Here is a 10,000-nt window from a genome sequence, read left to right as displayed (position 1 = left end):
CCCCAAACACACACACGCACACACACACACACACACACACACACACACACACACACACACACACACACACACACACACACACACACACACACACACACACACACACACACACACACACACACACAGCCCCCCACACACACAAATAGCCATCAACACACAGAAACACCAAACACACGCACACACACACGCACACACACACACACACACACACACACACACACAAACACACACACACACACACACTCACACGCAAACACAGATACACACGCACGGTTTTGTTGAAAATAGATGTGTGTACTCATGCGTAGATCTCTGTACGTGTACGTAGTATATATGGAAAATGACAGGCGACATGGTATATGGCCCATCCTTCAATGCCTTGATACCTTTCTTTCTTTCCCTGAAAAAAGACTGCATTTCTTGACACAAAGAAATGCGTTGAGTGCGTAGAGGAAAATTGTGAAAGAACGAGGGGCAGAGAATTCGATTTAATAGCTGTTCCAGAGACGGCGCCTCAGTCCTCTACTTAGCGTTGGATATTTACTGCCAACTTTGTCTGCGTATCAACAACAGGGAACCGTTCGGGACACAATTGGCACTTTGTTTTTAGGTGAACAGTGCATCAACATCACCTATTTTTAAAAGTGACAGTAAGCCTCACCCCTTCCCCCCGGAGAGTCGCTACTTGATGGAGCCATCGCAGCCCTTTACATCCCTCACTCAGTGGTCTGCTACCTCGCCCCCCCCCTGCAATCCACTCTGTTGCTCTCCCAGTGTGAGTTGACTAATGCGCAGCAAGCATAGAGAAAAGACAAAGATATATATAAATATATGCACTTATTTATTTATCTATGAAACACAAGTCAATGCCAGGCGGGCAAGATTGAATATCCTGTTGCTCCTGCGTCCTGCGGCCTGGCCATGGGCCCAGAATGAAACTCACCCTTGCTGTGACACTTTCAATATGAAGGTAATTTCCTCGTACAAGCCAACAAGAGTAGAGCTGTTTAAACACAATCAATAACAACACAGGGTAAAATGGAAAGCGCTAATTTAATCGGATGCAATTCAGCTACTTGTAGTGTTGGGCTGGGATCTATGTGTGTTTGTTGTGAGGGCAAGGGGTTTTATCTGTGCAGGTTAATGCAGCACATCAGCATGTGTATGCATGTTTAATTAGCCAGCAGCACATGTCTGCATTAATGTGTGTGTGTGTGTGTGTGTGTGTGTGTGTGTGTGTGTGTGTGTGTGTGTGTGTGTGTGTGTGTGTGTGTCTGTGTCTGTGTCTGTGTCTGTGTGTGTGTGTGTGTGTGTGTGTGTGTGTGTGTGTGTGTTTGTGTGTGTGTGTGTGTGTGTGTTTGCGTGTGTCAATTTGTTGCTTGTGTATTAAATACAAGGGCCCAGTGAATGAGTAAAATAGTTGCGTGGTTACATTAAGGACTGTAAGAGAAACTGAGATTGCTTTCAGGTCACACGCACACACACTCTTGATAGTGCAATCTTCTGGGTACAGCAGAATATTGGCAAATGATTCACACAGAATGAAACACTGCAATCTCGCTGGGTTTTGGTTGGGAGTCCGGAATTCAACTCTTACTTCTAATCAAGTGAGATTGAGATCTTCCGGGAAGCAGTCCTGATTGGTTAAGTGATGACCAGAGATATTGCAGTTGTTTTGGACTTGTTTGGCATGTTTATATTTCCGTTATTTGGACCTTCTAATTGACGACATGTAGTATTTTTCAGTTGTTTCGGAGCTTCGAAATGGCACAAGGTTTATTTCACCCTCGTCAAAATAGACCGGTAATAAGGACCAGTCCAAGACCTAGCTAGGTGAAAACCTAAACAAATGATAATAAGGAAGAGTTGTTTTGGACTTTCTTAATGACATAGGGTATGTTTCAGTTGTTTGGACCTTCTAAAAGACATGGGGTATATGTCTGTTATTTGGACCTTCTAACTGACATGGGGTATGTTTCAGTTGTTTGGACCTTCTAAAAGACATGGGGTATATTTATTTTATTTGGACCTTCTTAATGACATGGGGTATATTTCAGTTGTTTGGACCTTCTAAAAGACATGGGGTATATTTCTGTTATTTGTACCTTCTAACTGACATGGGTTATATTTCAGTTGTTTGGACCTTCTAAAAGACATGGGGTATATTTTTGTTATTTGGACCTTCTAACTGACATGGGGTATATTTCAGTTGTTTGGACCTTCTAAATGACATTCAGGGTTTATGTTGCACCCTTGTCCAAATAGTCAAGGACCTGTCCAGGACCTAGCTTTTTTTTCCATACGCGTCATCAGCACCGCATTGACTAACAATGCTAACTTTATTAAATATAAAATACAGCATTGAATATCAATTTGAATAGAACATTTTAAAACATCAGTAGAATGACCTATCGAAGACAAGCAAAAGTAGAATAAAATTAAGACTAAACACACAAAGAATTAAAGCACATTAAGACATGGGGCCCTATCTTGCATCCGGCGCAAGTGACTTAGTCACTGGCGCATGTGTCGTTGCTAGTTTACAACTGGCAGAGCGTTCTTTTCCCACCACCGCCACTCGCCGGTAAATTAGGGATTGATCATGCGCCCCAAGGGGCGGTTCGGCGGAAGGAGGAGGCGTGTTCTGGCGCAAACGGTATTTTGCCGTTTCTGAATACCATTGCGCTACTGACCAGGAAATACCTGGTTTAAAGTCAGTGGCGCGTTGTTCAGATGCTATTTTAAGGGCGCAGAGAGATATACATGCATCGCATACATGCGCATGCGATGCATATTGCTTGTGCACCTCGCGCATACACTTTGCTTCTCCCATCTACCTAGCCGCACATTCTTGGTAAATTATTTGGGAAAGAACAGCTGATGCAGCGGTAATAAGTTGTACTTTTAAATCAATGCATCTGCAAACACCGTATAGCAAACACATATTTTCTTGACAGAGACATCGTGTAGGCCTACATGCCCATAACTTTTAGGTTTGATGAGTATTTGATCGTGAAAAACATTGTTTTACCGCGAGTGAGTGTTAAAAAGAATGAATGAATGCGGGCGCGCGTGTGTGCTCTGTTTAAACACACGCAAACTAAACACATAACGCATAATACAATCAATGGCAATGTCTATTACCGCGGGGACACATGCATATTAGGATAGCATTGTTACGTATTTTAAGAATCTAAGCTACCCACACATAGACCCAATGATGCAGGACCAAACATATAAGCTGCGTTACCCTCACATAGCCACAAGGGGAGCATGATGTTATTGAAGGCTGCTCCCTCTTCACCTTTAATTAAGTGAAGAAGCCGAAGCCATAACGTCACCCCGGCCACGCCCACTAGGCAATGCCCACTGCATAGGCCACACCCACTTGACGTCCTGTACGGAGGACGTCGAGTGAACAGGCCAGAGTTCAATAGGTAGACGGCGCAGCAAGCCACCCGGGCCTTAGCCCGGGGGGCTTGAAGTAGATCACGGTATTTTCCTCTCACTCGCGTTAGAAACAATTCCCTCCGTATAGCTTGATAAGAAACAATGTTTATAATGTATTGCATATATCATTAAATAGAACCACAGTTACCGCATATCATATGTTATATACGTTTTCTTTGCCGAAATTTATTTGAGGACTCAGTATTTCTGAAGTTGTGGAAGAAAACCCCTTATTCCATGTGTGAATTAGGCCATATTATTTGGCAATAAACTGAGTCATTTGCAGTTTGAAATTCATGTGCATCTGTCTCATCGGAGACTGCAGACGCGCTGTCAAAATATCAACTCGTCCGATTCAAATGCGCTCATGGCTCTTAAAGGGGATGGGAGCTGGCACTCTCATTGGTTTGTTGGACGTTACGCCCAAACCACACCTACGGGTAACTAGGCTGCTTCAGACCAACCCTTTGGTCTGAAGAACCGCCCACAAAGAACCGCCCACAAAGCTACTTGCGCTTTGCGCTTCCCACTTGCGTTTCAGACCGTTAAAATAGGGCCCATGGTGGTATATTGACATTATTTCATGTAAACACAATTTAAAAACAATTAGCATTGTGAACACAGCTAATGTATAAAAGGAAACACAAGTTTAATAATATTGTAATTGCAATATTTCTTTACCCATTCATAGATTTCCACGGCATATCAAGCACAGTGGTTCCCAACCAGTTTGCCTTGAGGCAGGACTTGGACAGGCCGTGAAATGTTGTGGGGTTTCGGACATACCCCTGACATACATTCTTCTCCCCCTGAAGCTGTTTACTAATATGATATGTCCCATTTGTGATTTTCTTTCTTGTTAGTTGTTAAATTCTTAATCCAATTCTTGCTCTATTTCAATGTATGCGATTAGTTGCAGCAATTGTTGGGATAACTTGCTTCCTGTGCGGTTCACAGTGCATGAGCCATAGATATTTATACAATATGATAGCCATTTTGAATTGATAAATGGAAACAACCCACATATGGTCCTATTGTTGAGCCAGAGGAACTTCTGGGCGGAGCTGACAGACACTCCTTTGACTAAAATGTTTTTTATTGTTGGATTTAGACAACTGTTCAAACCTGTGCACTTTCCCACACAAGAAAAACATTTCGCAGTAAACATATACTGGTGTGTTAACTGATATTCAAACGCTGCAAAGACACGATATCCATGTCAATATGTGTGCTCCTCAGGGGGGGAAAGAGTTGACGAGTCGGGTTCTCTGTCAGCAGCCCGGGGCCCATCAGTTTATTGAAAATATGAACAGAAATGTTTTCAGACAGAGTAAAGCTTTAAGCTGTGGTTTGCTGTCTCCGGCAGCGTCGTGGTCTCTGCTACGCCCGATGCTCCTCCCCGGGTCTAGCTTACCAGATAACGCGATATTTTGGTCTGACACACATGTCAGTTCTTGGCCTGGAGACTGGCAACATTACAAGTGTGACCCCAAATGTATTCACGCCGTCCTAACTGTCATTTCGCCATAATTATTTATATTGTTAGCTATTTTGAGTCAGAAAGTGTTTTAATGCTAATATTTCGTCAATGCTCTAGTGTTCTCCCCAGGATTTAGTTTTCCACAGTGGCGCTCCCATAAGTCAGCTGTGCTCAAAGACGTAAGACGGCCTCGGTTTATATATATTCAGGAAAGGGAACCCACTAGGAATGTATTTTTTTCTTCGTCACTGATAACCAACTCATTGTTATGTCAACAAAGGTAATTTTGAGTTGTTTAGCCCGTAATCAAAGCTACAGCCATACAGGGCTTTGCAGGCCATATATGTATGACACCCCTAATCAATAGCCCCCCCCCCCCCCTCCTAATAAATGAGGAAGAAATCCTGGGCAGGAACGCAGAGTGGGGGATCCCTCCAGGGAGGGTTAGAAGTGCAATGATTTGCAAGCAAACATTTTGAACACACTGTTTAAAACCTTTAGAATGAAAGCTCTCAGAAGGATGTCCACACCGTGACAACACCCACCATTTCGTGGTCCCACTTCAAAGTTTCCCTCTTTCTCTTGCCAACGTCTACATATGTGGACCAAAGAGTCATCCTATTGGTCAACGTCAAGGGAGACGTCATAGTGGTTGTCAATCCAGGCATGGAAATACAAACAATTCTTTAATGCTGGGCTGCAACAGCTATGCGAAGTAGGTTACCAAGTCTGTGAGTTAAGTCACTGCTAAATCCTTAGGAAACATTAGTTCGTTTCCAACTAGCAGTTTGTTTAATTTGATTGCACCAGCAATACCTAACCAGTAAAAACTTAGTAATGCATAAGTTGAACTGAAGAAGTTTTTAGTTGCTTCAACGTTATGACGTAACCAAGATGTAACGAAATAAACCGCAAGCTACATCGTTACACAGGATGTGCTTGAGCAGGCCAGGGAGGCGGACATCCATTCGCTTGGAAATGTTGAATTAAATGAGTTTAAGTTAAATGGCCGCAGTCTCCCGACTAGGAACCAGCATTACACGAAGATCCATCAGTCAAAGGGAGGCTGTTGTTGGCGGGGGCGGGGCAGACAGGGTGATGAGGGGCCAGGGATTGTGTTTGTGTGTGTGTGTGTGTGTGTGTGTGTGTGTGTGTGTGTGTGTGTGTGTGTGTGTGTGTGTGTGTGTGTTTGTGTGTGTGTGTGTGTGTGTGTGTGTGTGTGTGTGTGTGTGTGTGTTTGTGTGTGTGTGTGTGTGTGTGTGTGTGTGTGTGCGTGCGTGCGTGCGTGCGTGTGTGTGTGATTGACAGCTACCAAACCTCTGCTCAAGTCTTTTGATGCCTGATCTGACAGCCTCACTTTCGAGTTGGGATTCACACAGATACGGGGAGACACACACACACACACACACATACACACACACACACACACACACACACACACACACACACACACACACACACACACACACACACACACACACACACACACACTTATACACGCACACACGCACACACACACACACACACGTACAGATTTAACAGACCACTGTCCGACTCCAGCATTTGTTGACACCTCGTTTGACAGGCATTTTTGCTGGCTCACACACAGAGACACACACACAGACAGAGACACACACACACACAAACCCTGCCTCCCAGAGCTGGGTACGATTGCAGGTCATACAAACAAGAGCACATTCAGAAAGGACATCTTTAGAAAAAAACAACAACATTGCATACACGCACACACATTCTCCCCCACAGACACACACACGCACGCATGCACACACACACACACACTCTCACACACACACACACACACAAACAGACACACACACACACACACTCTCACACACACACACACACACAAACAGACACACACACACCGCTGTGGTTGACAGCGGTTGGCCTGGTCTGTGTCTGCAGGTAGCCTGTTACTAGTCAGTGTGACAGCTGTGAAGTGCAGTTCAATAGGGGGGCGTTTGTGTGTGTGTGTGTGTTTTCGTGTGTGTGTCGTGCCATAGAACCAGGTTAAAGACCCTCTGAACGGCACCGCTGGGACCAGGCAGACAGCTCCTACGACAGCCCTCCCCAAGTACACCGCTAGAAAACAGGACGGCAGGCTTTGTGGCCACAAAAGCAGGGCATTAGGTGAAGGGGGAAGCCGCCCGGCCAGGCCAGCCAATATGACCGTTTACACGACAGCTTAACCCTCGTCCACTGCACTCCCCATTAAAAAACACATCCTACATTATCGGGCCACAATGCATTGTTGCCATTTCCATACGTTCTCTCTAAGACCCAATCGAAGCAGGCGCTCTTGTTAAATTGGGTTTTTGCCGCTCTGGCCCCTTAAAAAGCTTTATTCAAGCAAACAGCCGTCTGGGAGAAACCTGCCTATTAGAAGCACTGCAGACAGAATCAGCAGAACTGAGTTCATTACATTATCGGTGAGTGTTGCTTGCAGTAAAACTTTGGATGGAAGAGTCTGCTAAAGTTAATTTCCAGGGGCTATAAACATGATAAATACAATATTTTGATTAGATGGAAAACATAAATATTGAATCAAATTAAATCCCATTAAATATGAGGTATTTAACATAAATAAGTTGTTATCATCCATCTATCTTTTTTTTGGGAGAATTTAGATTAAATTGAAGTGACAAGCACATTGGAGTTCCTATCCCGTCAGGTGGCGTTCCCCAGTCAGGTGTTGACGCTCCCAGATGGGATCTCGGTTGCACGATCGGTAATGCCAAGTCTCGCTGGTCTGGTGGTCTGGTCGGATCTCAGCGTAGCATGGAGCCAATCGGGACCCCCCCCCATCTTATCAGATAACTGGCTGTGTAAATTCCACATATCATACACCCCGAAGTGTAGTTGGCGGGAGGGAGGGCGGGTTGACTTGTAACTGGAGTGTGTGTACGTACCAATAAGGAGCCCATAGTAGATCGTTGGGCGGGAGCATACAACCTAATGGACACGTAACATCTAGCGGTGTTTATAGCTGCACAGATTACAAGATACTGCACTGAAAGGAAAACACACATTCACAACCCAGGCACATACACACACACACACACACACACACACACACACACACACACACACACACACACACACACACACACACACACACACACACACACACACACACACACACACACACACTGTGTCTCAGTGTCTCAATGTCTCCGGGGTTAGCTTGGTAATTGGGTCTTGTGTACATTTCTTTACGCAGGTCATCAGTAATTAAATTGGACAAAAAGGGAGACAAAGCAAGACTCTGCATGTGTGTGTGTGTGTGTGTGTGTGTGTGTGTGTGTGTGTGTGTGTGTGTGTGTGTGTGTGTGTGTGAGAGAGAGAGGAAGCAGGGAAAAAAGACAAAGCAGATTAAGAATTGATCACTGTTCCATCTAATGAACCGGCACTGGAGTTTCACACGCCAGAACGTGACGATACACACATGCACACATTGCAAGTGTCCTTGGAACAGGAGGCTGTGTGTGCGGGAGTGTGTGTGTATGTGTGTCCGTGTGCGTGTGTGTATGTGTATGTGTGCGTGTATGTGTATGTGTACGTGTACGTGTGTGCGTGTGCATGTGTATGACTCAGGTCGTTGTTGAAACAATTTCCTCCGGGTTCAATTAAGTCGTCTGTGTTTGTCAATAGCACTACTTTGCAAACAGTCTACAGCACCCGACTGCGTCTCCTGCTAAATCACCTTCAGGCTGTGCTTATGTTGAGCGTGCCAATAGGTTAAGAAGAAATAAACGAGAACGGAAAAGGAAAAGAAACAATCCCATGCACGATGAAGACAATAACGTGTGCACCTCCTTAATTAAAGAGGCCTCAGGATAATAGCAGGGGCGGACCCAGGTGTACCCCGTGACGCTAATTACAGGCACTGGCGGGCCTGCAGACCCCTCATTAACTTAACGAGCTACACCTGCTCCCGCCCCTACCATTACACCCCTGCGACTGTGGCCATTAAAGTGAATCTCCATCTAAAGGGCAGCGTGCACGGTCACCCGACGACCCAACGTCAATGAAACAACCCACGCGGGGACCAAATAGGAAATCATGTGTTGCGACGCATCGGCCGTATAGTGCTGTTGTGGATATGGTGCGGCCGGTGGCCATTTGTCTGGCTGTTTAGTGTGTCAACATGGGAGCACGGGTTCGTCCCATGGGCTTTGGTTTCATGGAGCTCGCCGCGGCTAACGCACTGCCATGGTGGCTGTGTGTGCTCACCGAAGTCTGGAAAGGGAAGGGATGTAAGGTCCTCTGAAGGGAACTAGGGAAGGAAAGGAAGGGGAGATACTAGATTGGATGTGGGGTCCTCTTAAGGGAACTAGGGAAGGGAAGGAGAGAGGCGAGATGGGATGGGGTAAAGTGGCTGGGATTTTTGAAAAGAGGAATGGAGACTAAATGGTGAGGAAGAGGAGGGGAGAGAGGTCACCAGGAGGGCTAGCCAGGTGTTGCTTACAGGAGTCCAGAAAGGAAATGAAAGGGAAAGTGGATTAAAGGCAGAGGTTTCTCACAAGCACACACACACACACACACACACACACACACACACACACACACACACACACACACACACACACACACACACACACACACACACACACACACACACACACACACACACACACACATAGACGTTTGACCACAGTTAGCCGTAACAGGCTTAGGCTGGAGCATGTAATTTGGATGCAGGGGGAGCACTGCAACCTTGGGCAGAACCAAAGGGGAGCTTTATTTGTGATTCTGTGTTCACTTGATTCATGACATCATCATTCCCAAAGATACAATTACTATTACCCAAGAGCAGTACTATGAAAACAACTACTACGATTACTACTGCACTACTACTAAATATACCACTACCATAAATATACTACTAATACAACTACTACTACTACTACTACTAATACTACTAACTATACTACTACTGCTACTGCTACTGCTACTACTAACTATACTACTAATCCTATTACTTTATATACTACCATTCCTACTACTAAATATACTACACTACTACAACTAAATATACTACTATTGCTA

At 45.0% G+C, this 10,000-nt stretch overlaps 1 protein-coding gene across 1 annotated transcript in view; it reads left to right on the top strand.

Moving 5' to 3' along the window:
* The window catches only part of si:dkey-215k6.1 (transmembrane protein 132B), a 150,726-nt gene that overhangs the window by 106,086 nt on the left and 34,640 nt on the right, over positions 1-10,000 (top strand). The window lies entirely within an intron of this gene.

Source organism: Gadus morhua, chromosome 6 (assembly GCF_902167405.1).
Source record: "Gadus morhua chromosome 6, gadMor3.0, whole genome shotgun sequence".
In the NCBI taxonomy this organism is placed as follows: domain Eukaryota; kingdom Metazoa; phylum Chordata; class Actinopteri; order Gadiformes; family Gadidae; genus Gadus; species Gadus morhua.
The sequence above is the reverse complement of the archived record's forward strand: the minus strand, read 5'-3'. Positions and strand labels throughout refer to the sequence as shown.